A 14,084-nucleotide genomic window follows, 5' to 3' on the forward strand; every position below is an offset into this window, starting at 1 on the left:
CTTCATTATATTAATTTGCGAGCGGCGGGCCTGAAATTACACTGTGTGAAAAATGGCTGGAAAATTAAATGATACAAACTCATCCTATTAGTGGTGAAACATTAAAAAACAAACAGCCCCCCTCTGCATCCTGCTAATTTGTCTAGGGATGAAAGCGTTTGATGGATGAATCTTACCTTATTCATAAGTGAGGATAAAAGAGATGTATTTCCCGGTGCAGGGTGTCCGTTTGATTCAGTGCTAGAACACGCAAAATGAACCGTGTTTAGGCAGGATTTGCATGAGAACAGTAAATATTATAATATATCCGAGATTGTGAATATACAATGAAGAGCAAAAGGGAAGGAGGCTGGAAATTAGGGTTTTACGCAAACACACTTTCATCTAAATGAATGTGCAAGCATGTCATGCCTCATACTTGATGTGCATTATGAAAAGAGGGCATTATGGGAGAATTTTTGCATTCGTATGATGGATTTCCTCAAAGAAGGTCTCGTGCTTGGAGAAGGAGTGTGTAAAGCTAGTCCTCCTTGATCACTCCACAGTCCCACCTTGTGAAGGGGGTTTTAACAAGAGCACTCACACTAATTAATAACAATACACCATTATTCAAGAGATAAATCACTGCAGGGAGGGGAGGTGCAGGGCGGGCCGGGGCGTGAGCCGAGAGGGGGGAGGATGATGGGATACCTGTTTTCTTTCTTGCTCAGGTCCAGGCTGTGCTCCTGGACAGTGTCTTGGGAGGCCGCGGAAGCACCATCGGCCGGCTCCTGCTTCACCTCGACTGGATTAAACCGGCCTGTCTGAGCCAGCTGCCCCATCCCTGAGGAGAGAGAAAGAGAAAAACTAAGTTATTGTTGGTCAGCATTATTCCGCCTTGATGAGATCCAATCTGACTTCTGTCCCGGCCAAGGAGAAGTCCAGGAGTGATAATTATTGCGGAATTATGTCAGGCCGTCAAGGCATTTAAATGGTGATTGAGAGGCAGCAGGAATAAGGGAAAAAGGACTCCGTTTTCAGCAGTGCTTGTCACAATTCATTTGCGGCCTTGCCTCTTAACTGGTCATTAAGAGGCATGCTAATGCTGAGGGTAAGTGGCAGATTTAGACTGCCCGCCCCTCCCTGCCGTCGCCATGTGTCCTTGTTGGCCCATGACGGACGCCACTGAGCATGCCCAAAAGGAACATCTGCTTGTCCGTCAGATTAGAGGTGACAGCCAATCAGATCGGTTTCAAATAGCATGACCTCTTGATCAGATTTTCAAAATAGGTATGCAGACGACGTGAAGAGGAGGAAAGAGGCAGGAGGGATGCTGACGGGAATGCGGCCTGGCTTTTCTTCCAATCCCCAAATGATTGAAATATTAATTTGTCCTCAGCACAGAGGAAAGCCGGGCTTTTGGTTGCCACTAAGTGGTATTTTATTAAAAAAACGGCTAGGAGTTCAAGGCACAATGATGGAGCATCGAGTGCATCAGCATTGATTGTAAAGTTGGGGTGGCTGTAGTTTAAGAAACCATGCCCACTGAGGAAAAGTGACAGCTAGCATCCACCCTGCCCTTGGCCTTCAGTTCAGAGGGCGTCTAGCCATGTGAAAAGAGAAGACAGCCAATCCTTTGGGTCACAAAAACAAACGCCCACATACAAACACAAGTCTATCAGATAGCATCATTCCAACCTTCCTGACATGAGTGATTTGACTCTATGTGGTTATGGAGGTGAACTAATGAGTCATTGTGATGTGTCTGCTTTAAGCACATCACATCCTAGAAAAGTCGGTAGCTCATTCTAGCCCTATGTCTTCTGCAGGGTGTGTGACATTCAGTTGACTAATTACTGCCTGCCTCCCTAAAACTAGCCTAGTTCATCCACCTCCAATCCATCCAAATCAGCAGCCTTTATATGTGAGAAGAATGTTGTACTGATATTAACCTCCCTGTCTGCCCTACATCGGCCTTCTACAAAGCTCTCACTTTCTACTCTTTTTTTTTTTTTTTTCTGGATATAAACTGCCTGACGTTAACAAGGGACATTTAAATAACGACCATGAGAGGAGAGAGTCATTAACCTTCAGCTTTGCAGTTTCTATGACAAAAAATGGCGATGATCTGAGAGAACAAGGAAAAAACGCACATGCTCACAACGCTGTGTTTTTCTGGAAATCATCCAAGAATAATGTTGTAGTGTGTAATTACCTCAACAAAGTTACTGAACTCATGAAAGATCATTTGTACTGGGTGTCTAATTAGCGAACCCCTCAGATTTCAAGATCCTCCAAAAACACGTGAGCATGGATTACAAAATAATAATAATAAAACAAGTATTCAACTGGGAAATAACGCCACCTGAACAAATGAGCAAGCTACTCTTTTTACACAGTAAGACTGAGATGTGTTTTCTTTGCAAACTGGCCCTTGACTAAAAAAAAGAGTTTAAAAAAAACAACAAAGCAGTTTGAAAATAGCCGCAGTAAACATCGTTCTCTCTTTTCTAACGCTGAGCTCTGACCACATCCTCTTCAAATTTTACCCAAATGTCCTGTTCACACGTCTTTTCTGAGCAAACGTGTAAAATTAGCAATGCCACATTATGATCTGCACTCTCAATTCTGTCTAGTAGGGGATTTCTTTCACTACTTTTCTCGATGTTACCAAAACTAAATGCAAGGTGCTCACAAATGAGAGAACAGGCTCATTTTAATTGCCTTCTTGTAGGGTAACAGGGTTTTTAGGAGAATATCTGATCCTGCAAAGAGATGAGGCTTATGACAGCCTTATAGCAGCCAGAAAAATCCTTTAAGAATCTTGTACAAATAGGGAGAATTAAAATAACATGTTTTTTGTACTTGTAGTACCTTGCAGTACAATGTACAGTAAACATTATATATGGTAATCATTCAGTACTGTGGTATATATTAAAGTACTTTATACTAATGTAAAAAAATGTAAGGAAACACACTTACTCACTTGCCTAAAACGCCTGAAGATTGAAGAAATGACAGACACCACATCAGTGTTTTCATATTGAAACAAGTAGTGCTTTTATATACACACTAACACATACACACATCCCTCTCTGGAGCGCTGAGTCATTTCTGCTTCAGCAGTTTCTGATATTTCTTCCTCTATATCAGAGTGCATATAAAAAGCTGCTTTGTACCTCCAATTTCTCAACTTAATATTATTCAGGCTCCATTTGGTTGGAACGAGTGCACACTCAGATAAGAGGCCGGTGATGAGGAAGCATGTAGAACACAGGCCCTGGGATCCTCCTGAGAATGCTATTAGAGGCAGCTTTACAGAGCCCACTCACTAGTTCAGCACTTATCTGCTAATGGATTGTGGATATCATGACAATGATCACTGCAATAACAAGACTAGAGCAGCAAATCAGCCCTTTAATATTTTGCCCTAATCCTGAAATCAGAGATTTGTGTAGCATCTGTGGATAGCATGAGCAGATGACCTGAAAGTGCCCTTTCACTGTCGGGTGGGTAGAAAGAAAGAGAAACATATGGGCAGAGTGGCCCAAAGAATTGATGTTCTCATGATTAAACACCGTAAGGAAAACTGATCCTATGATAAAGTATCTCTTTTTTCACTCTTGTTCTAGATACTAACTTCTGGAATACGTAGACCAGTGCTTCTTAACTGGTTTTGATTAAAGACTTTGCTGAAGAGTTCTACTGTACATTACCAGAAGGAAACAAAAAGGCCATTAAATCAAATGTTGAAACTGATTAATATTAGGAATGCACAGTATATTTGTTACCATATCGGATATCGGCCGATATCAGATATTTTTTAAATATATCCGTTTTAATATTAACATTAATGATTACATTGAAATTGTATCACATAAATATTACAGTTACTGTATACAACCTATGTAGCATTTAATATGACTTTAGTTTTTAGTCATTTATTTAAAAATAAAATATTAATATCTGCCACTTATTGGTCATAATATCAGCTATAATCATAAAATCAGCCATTTATCAGTTATCAGCCATATTATGAAAATAATTATCGGTTTGTCGATTATTGATCAGAATTTCAACTAATATAAAATATTTGAATCATTATAAAATGTGATTATTTCAATATTTATTACTAATGACTAATAATTCAAATTGAAAAGTGAGTGACATACAGCCAAGTATGGCGACCCATAATCAGAATTTGTGCTCTGCATTTAACCCATCCACAGTGCACACACACAGCAGAGAACACACATGCACACACACACTGTGAACACACACCCAGAGCAGTGGGAAGCCATATATGCTGCGGCACCCAGATAGCAGTTGGGGGTTCGGTGACTTGCTCAAGGGCACCTAAGTCGTGGTATTGCTGGCCTGAGACTTGAACCCACAACCTTAGGGTTAGGAGTCATACTCTCTAACCACTAGGCCATAACTTTCCACAAATTAATAATAATTAAAATTGCATTACTGAATGCAACCCCCCAGTTCAGAATCACTGATCTAAATAATATGCATCTTACAAATCATTTATATGACATAAACAAACCTGCATCCGGGTTACTAGAGGGCTTCAGGGCAGCAGCTGCGAGTCGGGCCATCATAGGTGATATCAGACACTTGCTGGCTGACATCTTCTCCATAATGGATGATGCAGCAAAAGAAGTCGGAGTGGAAGCTACAGTAGCAGAGGCTGGGTCCCCAGTCGGGGTGGAGGTCTGGGGTAGAGAATCGCTGGGCATGGAGTGACCTCCGGAGGAAGCCGCAGAGATCAGACCCGCGGTAGAGGGTGTGAGTGACATGGGCATTCTGGGAATGAGGGGGAAGAAGGGGTTGGAAGCACCTGCCAGTGCACTGCTGGAAAGTGCCAGGGCCATGGGTACATTGCTGGGCAGAGCCTGGGATAGCAGAGTGGAAATGCGGCTGGCTGGAGGCAGAGCAGCGGTGGGCTTGACGCTGTGGGTGGAGGACATGGTGGTGGTGGGAGTGGGCATCATGTGTGGTACGGTGGAGGACTGCTGGGTTGTTGGGGAAGCACTTAAGCTGGAGTTCTTGCTGCTAATGGCTGAGTAGTCCATGAGGTCATCGTTGCTGGACTCTTCCTGCTCGTCTTTGGGCAACAGGAAGGGGGAATTGAGGCCTAACACGCCCGAGGAGCGAATGTGGCGCCGCTCGTGTTTGCGTTTATGTGATGTCATCTGGCTTGTGGAGGTAAAGGTGAAGCCGCACCCTTGGCGTATGCAATGAAAATGGTTGGTGGCCTTGCTGTAGACACAGCCTTCGTACTTGCACTCCTCATATTTGTAAAACTTCTTGAAGCCGTCCTTGGCGTAAGCGTCGTCTTTGATGTGATAGCTCTTGTGCTTCTCTATGTCACACTTGTTCTTGAAGGTGAATGTACAGCCTTGGCGCCTGAGAGGTGGAAAGGCAAATGATTAGACTTTAAAATACCAGTTAATGCGAATTAAGTTGAGTTTAAGCAGCCATTGTACCTGCAGTGGAAGTGGGTGGTCTTCTGCCCATAGAACTGGCACTCGACCGTCCCACAATCCTCAGTGGCACGGAACCTTTGGAAGCCATCGTTGATTAGCTGTGCATTTTTCTTATGGAAGTTCTCATGAGTCATGACATCAGAGGTGCTTGTGTACACCTTGTTGCAGCCCACCTGACAAGACAGGAAATGAATAAAGTGCTTTTATAAGACAAAGTGTGTGCATGCTTTGGAAGCAAACACCATGTGTGAGTTTCAGTTTGTTGCACTGGATTAAAAAATGCTCAGTACGAAACAGAGGCTTGGTGCTTGAGCTCTTGTAGTCTGCAGGGACATGAAAACATCAACTCGAGATATGACACAAAAATAGCTCAGTTTGTGGGGAGCAAAGAAACAGGTGACCTAAAAAAATGAACAGGAAACATTTTCTCAAGATCTGAGCTTTGTTAAAAATGTACTCTTGAGATAACAACTCATAAAATATAAAAAGTGAACCCTTTATCCGAAAAAACGAAAAGAAAAAAAAACAGGTGTGCATTTTATGGAAACAGCTTCAAAGAGATAAAAGACAGGACTATTTTTTTTTGTGATTTGCAATATGTGGCATGCAAAAGCAGCATGGTGAGGTGGTGTGTGGTTGAAACCTTCTTCCATTTAAGGTTTTAAGTCTATATTAGTGGTCTCTGCTTTAGAAGCAGAGTCAGGGGGGTCGTTCGGGGAGAATGTCACTTAGTTCAGTTTGAAAGGCTCTGTTACTCAACAGCAGCACTCAGGAGCTCTCTGGGCAGCAGACGAACGTGAACTAATGTTTGAATTAAAACCAGCAATTGTATATCATCTCTGGCACTTTTTACCCATGCAAACAGGGCAACTTGGCCATATTCAGTCAAACAATGAAAAAAATGCCACCCTGTTTTTTCTCCGTAAATCAGGAGAACGGGTGCCAACATCTGCCTGTTCTCACTGCTGTTAAAACAAGAGCTGAAATGTCTAATAACAATTACGCCGTTAGGGAGGCTTTAAAAAGAGAGAGAGAGAGAGAGAGAGAGAGAGAGAGAGAGAGAATATATCTCTAGTCCCGGGCCACTGTTGCCTGCGGTGAAAAAGTGCTCAGCTCAAAAGTGTCACATTGAAAATAAGCAGATGTAAAGAATTAAACAGATTTGGTGGGAAATAAACTTTAACTCGCCACTTGGTACTAAAACTAGAAAAATCTTGAGTTCATATAAACAATTCACAGAATTTTATCCATGCCAATTAAGGAGTGAGGGAGAAAGGGGGGTGATGAGAGAGGAGGGGCACACCCTTTTCATTTTCTCATTAAGTTTCATGAATAAAAAGAAAAAAATAATGGGCTTAAATGGTCATATAGGCCTTAAGGAAAAAGTTAAAGAACTTCAGTGTTCTTAAAGACTGCATCATACTACAGACTTTGCTATTCGCCTGCCATATTATTGTGCACGGAAAGCAGATTTGTATTTATTTGTCCCAGCTTCTATTTTATAATATTAATAAAAATTCATATTTTATCTCAAATCCTATACATGTAAGATAATTTATATTTGCATGTGTCTTTATAAGGGTGAATGTGTTTTTATTTTTTTTTATTTTGGCAAACTAGGGCTTTTTGTTGAGGCGTACCTGCATGCAGTGGTAGTGGGTACTCTTGCCGTTGAGATGGCAGCCATGGTAGTACACACTGCAGTCATCCAAAGGGCTGAAGCGCATGAATCCATGCTGCAGGGAGTTGTCCCTCTTCTTATGCATGTTATAATGCCTTATCACATCCTGCTTACTGGTGAATCTCTGTGAACAACAGAAACACAGAGTTAGCAAGGTGGGGGAGGTGGTGAATAGGTTCTGAAGGAAACCAGCAATGAGTTATTTTATTACTCATGCAACAGCTGCAGAGCATTGCAGCAAATTGCAGCCAGGTGGGTGAAAGGTGCATAACACAAGAATTCATAGCAGCAGGTAGAAGGTGTACTCATTTTTCTCTACTCACACTGCAGTGTAGAGTTCTTGAAAGTGAGTCTTTTTGAATGGTGTATTTCATTTGGAGTTTGCCACATTATGACTCAGATATGATATTATAGTATTTTCCAGGCTAGACCGTTTATTAAATTTATTTCACCATTTTTAATTAAGATGGATCACTTGACATGCGAGATCACAGTTGCGATATTCTCTGCTTCTGAAAAATCATGTTCCATGCTGATGACTTTTGAACGTGCACAGGGAAAAGACAGCAAACAAACAAACAAGGCAACCCAAAAATGATTCTCTTTTAATTCCCATCTGAGATATGATTCCATTTTTAATTAAAGTATTAAAGCACAGTTTTGTGCAGGGTTAGACAGTAATAATGAAGAAATATGCTAAAATACCCCTCCACGAAATTAAACTCTCCTACACCACGGAGCAGTCTGGGAGAAAAAAACAAAGCGATGTGGGGGAAAAAACCTCACTCTTGAGAGATCAGGGCAACCAAATCTGCAGTAATTGGGCTTGAGCTAATATTACAGGAACTGGAACAAGAGTAGCTGAAATCAATGAGCCTCTTCCAATGTAAATCCATAATTTCTACATAAATGAGCAACAGGAGAAAAAAAAAGACGACAGAAACATTCACAAAACCTCATTTCCCATCGATGAAGCTTATCTTACAGGCAAATACAAAATAAATAAAAGACTTATAAATGCATAATGATAAATACTTAAATCCTAGCTGTATATAGTGTTACATTTCCAATCCTGTTTCAAAAGAAGAGAACTGTATTTCTATGATATATGAGCCGATGTCCAACAAACAGTGATGACAGGTATTTGGGATGTCGACAAACAAATAAAAAGAGATACAGATCTAGATCCGGCCACACGGAGCGGAACTGTGGAAAACAGCAGGAAATCGTATCAGTTGGGATCCTGTGCTTAGCGGAGTGGCCACACAGTCGCGGGGACATTTATTTTAGGATTCCCATTGCATTGCAGGATGGCCATGAAAGGAGAGGCAGGGCCTGTATAGAGGGGAGCAAAGGCTGGCAACCGCAGGATAATATTCCAGCACTGTGTCATGTAACATTTTAATGACTTATCAATTCCAAAAACAAGCTAATCTGAGCCTCACCTTTCTGCTAGGGTGTGCACAGCCTCCTGTCTGTCATTACTAAACTGCCAAGTGTCACTGACACCTTTAAATGCAAATAAATATTGCCACATTAATCGGAACTCCAAACTTACGGGTTTATATAAATATGAATAACATATTTATTATTATTATTATTTATGCATTTGGCAGACACTTAATGCAATATTATCAGTTCACGAGTTCCTTGGGAATTGAAACCATCACCTTGATGTGGCTAGTACCATTCACTACGGTTTAAGATACAGGAATGCTTGTGCCTATATTAATCAGAACTTTGGGTTATTAAAATCATCTCCAATAGTAGATTTCCACACTAACAAAATGTTGTTTAAGTGGATAAAAAAAAGTTCAAGTATAAGAAAGGCTTATCCAGATTATCAAGAAAATGGTGTGCATGTACAATGGTGTCGATGAATTCTTAAGCAACGCAAGTCCCACAAATGGACAGCTTCAAAGGGACTTTTCAGTCGACTCTTCTTACAGTTTGAGGAATCGTTCTTGAATAACAAGAGGCAGCCCGCTGAGCTGAATAAGTCTCTTTCAGATGCAATAGCTGCCCTGTTGTCTTCAGCAGGATTCCTGGATGTTTATAATGAAAAAAGTAATCAGATGATTAAAAATGAAGTGGGAGATTATGACTAGAGAGGACTTGATAAAGAAAAGACTGAGCCGCTCTCGTTGCGGGAGGATTTTTGATGTCTTTGACAAATGCACCCGTCTTTGACTGCTCTTTTCCACCATATGCGCGTGAGCCGCTGCTGTCTGTGCTCTGATCTGCTTAATGCTGATTTTGCTGTGCTGAACATGACAACTCCGGGGACATGGATCAGATTAATAATGTGAAAGGGGATTATGAGTGGCCCAAGAGTATTAGCAGATGTCCTTAGGAAAAAAAATAAAAGGAGGCATCTTTTGAAAGTATTTACCATTAACCATGAAAAAAAGAAGGCCATTGTCTATCTGATTGAGTTTTGAGAAATAGCCCTCATCTATCTAAACCTGTTAAGCCAGTACGGTGCCAATATAAAAGCCTTGTCCGCAAGGTTATGTTTGCTTTGTTTCCTTGTGTGTACCCTGGCACACTTCAATAATTTCCTCTAACAGTTATCTTTCTCTCCTGTCAGGAAGTGATATGGAAAGGGTGAAGTTGAGCTTTAAACTGGTGTTGTGACACCTTAGGCATTACGCGGTTGTCCTTACAGAAACTTGGATGTTAAGCAGTGAGGGATGAATGTTTAGGTGCGTTGAACCATGAAAGTCGAATTACAAAAATTACCGACTGACAGTCTCATTTATCATCAAAAAGGAGAAAACGAAGAAGAAAAAAATACATAAACCGGGGAATTATCACTTTTATTTTTTGTTTTATTTCTAAATAAATGTAAATCTGATTTGTGCAGTTCGATGCAAGTTAAAATCCCAATCAATCGATAAAAAAATAATAATAATAAAAAAATAAAAAAATAAATAAATAAATTTTATATATATATTATAATGTTTTGCAACTGGCTAATGGTGGGCAAAGTAAGTTAGTTACTGGTGATTTTATTTGCATTAAGCACATGGTGTGCATTCATTTAGAACCATGCTTGTGGCTGTCGTTCTCACCTGATAGTTACATTCAGGGTCCATGCAGTGATAATGCTCCCTGTACTGGTAAGCACAGTGCACATGGCCACAGTGCTGGCTCCCAGAGAACCTACAATCAGACAGAAATATCATATTTGTGTCATTGTTAGGTGTTTTGGCTGAGCATTTTGCATGCAAACATTAATGTCATATTGAGCACAAAGATAAACATGATTTCAGAAACAGCAAGTGAGATAAAGCGATCAATTTAAAAAAAAAATCAGCATTTACTGAAACGGAGGAGCATTTTGATATTTCCATTCCATATACGAAACCTTTAACAATGCGGGGGCTGATCTTGAAAGGGCAATTTAGCCTTTTATCTCCGGTTGATAGATGCCCTAACACTGACAGAGTCATCTTCACGGAGCTCAGAGTCATTACCAGGATCTATAAACACATAGAGAAAACAGGCCTACGCTTCCTAGACCATACAATTGCAATTCACTCTCCAGCCACAGCAATCTCCACCAAATTAGTTCCATGGCCTTCAAAGGCAGTAGGTAGACTCTTATTAAACTGTAACCCCTGACATAATTCACTCATTTGCTTGTGCTTTAAGCCCTGCCAAATCAGCGTTGGGCTCTCCAGGTTAACAGCCTATGCTTTAATCAGGGAAAGGTTAGGCCTAATAGAAGGGTTTGAGTGTGTCTCCGCACGGCTTCCTCCTCTTCACTCTCGCCGACTGACTCGCCCGGTCTTCCACGGATTGGCTGTGCTTTAAAGAGGCAGATTTCCGGAGTGTTTACAGGCTGATTATAACCCTGACGATGATGACTGTTAAAAACCTCCAATTACAGCTCAAAACACACAAATAAACATTCGCACCGCCGCTGCCAAGAGCACCATCTGCTGAGGTAGAGAAAAAGCGAAGTAATTTTTTTTTCCCCCTACTGCCTAGATTATCCCTAGACTGCTTTTACAAATCACTTTGCTGAGTTCATTAAGCTAATTGAATGGCGAATCCACTACCTGCTAAACGTGGGTGGTGTTCTGAAGAAGTGGGGAGGTGTCAAGCGCTTAAGGTGGTTTCGCTTGCTTCTTAAAAGATCAGTTCACTCAAAACTGATCGCTTGCTCACCTACATGTCCTTTGCAAACCCCTTTGATATTTTTCCTTTCATGCAACACAAAAATATGTTTTTTGAAGCATGGATTGGTGTTTTTTTTTCAATGCAGCTAAAGCCAATGAGTACTGAAGAGTTCAAGCTCCATACATGAGTAACACTAAATAATGAATGACACTAAAATGTTTAGATAAAAAAAAAAGTAGTCATATGGACCTTTCTATGTATATATGTATGTATGTATTTATTTATTTATAAACTTAAAAGCCCCAGTCCAAATTTATACTAAGTGCATGAATAAAATGACCAGTGCACTCTTTAAAATGTGGGGGATGTATTTTGGGGCCAGTATTTTAATTTGTGGGTGAACTATTCCTTTCTAAAAGGGATTACAGCACAGGCAGCACAGATGCACATGTTAAACTCACCCACCATTAGCAGCCCCTCTGCGTCGCACTCAAACATTCCCGGTCCTGTGTACACAGAAACCCCCTGGGATCCCAGCCCACCCCGGCTGTATCACTGTACCTCTGGACAATTCCCACTTGCCGCGTCAGGGGGCTAATGGGCCACGCTGCTATTCAGCGGCAGATTAAATATTAATATCTCCACGATACAGAGATTGCCGCACATCTACCGTTACAACAGAGACACGCCGATCAAAGTTTGGCGCAATGGTGGGTACATAAAAGCATTTAGGAGGGAAAACAGTGACTAAACACTACCAGGGAAACTCTTTAAACATCAAACCGCTGCAGCGCAAGGAGATAAAGAACTTTTCCCATTTTGTGGGGGGAAGGTGGGTGTAGACAAGTTTACAAAGCTGCTTTTTAACACGACTGTTCTCTCATTAGCGTCGATGATTCCACCCCCCCCCCAATCCTTCAACAACCCCCCAATACACCAGGCTGCATTTGCCCTTTTTATGAGTCCTCATTTTTCTTTTTTCCCCTCCTCTCTTTCCTTTCTTTTTTTCCCAACACGGAAATTGAAACTGTATCTGGGCTTATCTCCTGCCTCCCCGCGCATCAACTGCCGAGATGTTTAGACAAATTTTATGCATTATGCAGTGCAAATATCAAAACAGTTCTTGGCAGTGCCAGCAGAAGCCTCATTAAAAATTCCTTAATTAAATCTTCTTGCAAAATGTAATCAGTCCAAGGAGGGTTTTTGTGTGTGCACAAGGAAGTGTGTGTGTCTGTTAGTGCCAGGGCTTTGATTTGTGGCCTTCATGTTACGGCTTGGGAGAGTAATCATTAACGCCAAAGCCACTTTGCTTTTTGAAACGCGCCTTTTTCTCTCTTTAAGGCCAGAATAAATAAACAAATGATAATCACCTTTTTACTGGTGCGACAAAAGGAAACAGAAGCCGATATTGGAGTGTGCTTCATCTATCTCCGTGCTTTGTCTGAATTCGCGAGTGTCTGTCATTTAGTTGATTCAGTATCTTCATTTGAAGTGCAGATATTAGAAAATAAAGTCTCCACTATCCGTGCAGTCATGACACACAGGCACACGCTGGGCAGTCTAATGTGTCTGATGTTTTTACAAACATTTCATGCTGTTTGCTCAAGATTTTACGGAGTTCGGCTTCAGCGCTGGCAGAGAAACTGACACTAGGGGAAAAAATTACTCCCTTTCCAGCCTTTAATTCAATTAATTTTCCTTAGTCCATAAACCTGGCATGCTTAAGCGTAATTTATCGTCTGCACAGAAAGTGTATTTTTGCAAATCTATGTCCTACTTCATTAAAGTGTAAAATATGTCCTCGAATAAAGAATGTTGTCGTGTAGTTTTGTAAGGGTGAGGATTTGCATACCGGGCAATATATTTCTGGTACACGTTGACTTCCTCTGTGACAGGTTTCTCGGGAGGAAGGCCGTTCCTATCATAGCATAGAAAAAAAAAGAGAAAAAGGATTAATAGTATGCATTCCATCAGTAATAAAAACAAACTGGCGCAGTATTTACTTATGAGCCATTTCAAAGTTTGGGCTATCAATATACATTTTCTTCAATGGAGTAGCAATTTGGTTTGGGAATGAATCAGGGAGGTATATATGCGTGCTTTGATGCATGGCCCCAACAATGAAAGCACAGAGAGAACTTTTTTTTTTTTGAATGCATAAATTATTTATGTGTGTTTTTGGAGAGAGCACAAATGCAAATATGAGGGTTTGTGCAGAGTGTCAGAAAGCCAGAAAATGGCTGCGTTCATTTTATTTTGTTTGATTGGCCCTTGTATGAGGGATAACTATGGCTTTTAGGACAATTCTCAATTGATTTACCAGTTAATTGAATTGGGTTTGGTGGCAGCATTTGACTTAGCATCCCACCTTTGACTTAGCATCCTCTCACTTAAAGAGAGGAATTCATAATGTAACATATTATACTCTGCGTGAAGCATTTTGTATACAAGGTAGCATTAGTTCAGCAGCACTAACTCAGGACTAACAATGTGAACAGCTCCAGCAGGGGATGACCTGGGGTTAATCTGCCTCTGTAAGGGTGGTTTTGACAACAAATCACTGTATGTGTGTGTGCTTGCAGATGGCCACATTTCTGAATGGCCCAGGGACTGCCTTTCGGTTCTTGCTAACCTGAACCATTGACAAGGTCAAAAACCTCTGAAAGAGTACCAACAAAGGCCCTACAAAATTGTAATCTGACTTCAGGCCAACGGAGGTCTTCTGACATGACATACCCCACTCCACCAGCACTGTATTTTCCAGTCAATATATTATTTGAACAGTTCATTACAATTTTTAG

General features: G+C 41.0%; 1 pseudogene; it reads right to left on the reverse strand.

Moving 5' to 3' along the window:
• The window catches only part of LOC113065530 (zinc finger protein castor homolog 1-like), a 48,899-nt pseudogene that overhangs the window by 13,454 nt on the left and 21,361 nt on the right, over positions 1-14,084 (reverse strand).

Source organism: Carassius auratus, chromosome 48 (genome assembly GCF_003368295.1).
Source record: "Carassius auratus strain Wakin chromosome 48, ASM336829v1, whole genome shotgun sequence".
NCBI lineage: Eukaryota > Metazoa > Chordata > Actinopteri > Cypriniformes > Cyprinidae > Carassius > Carassius auratus.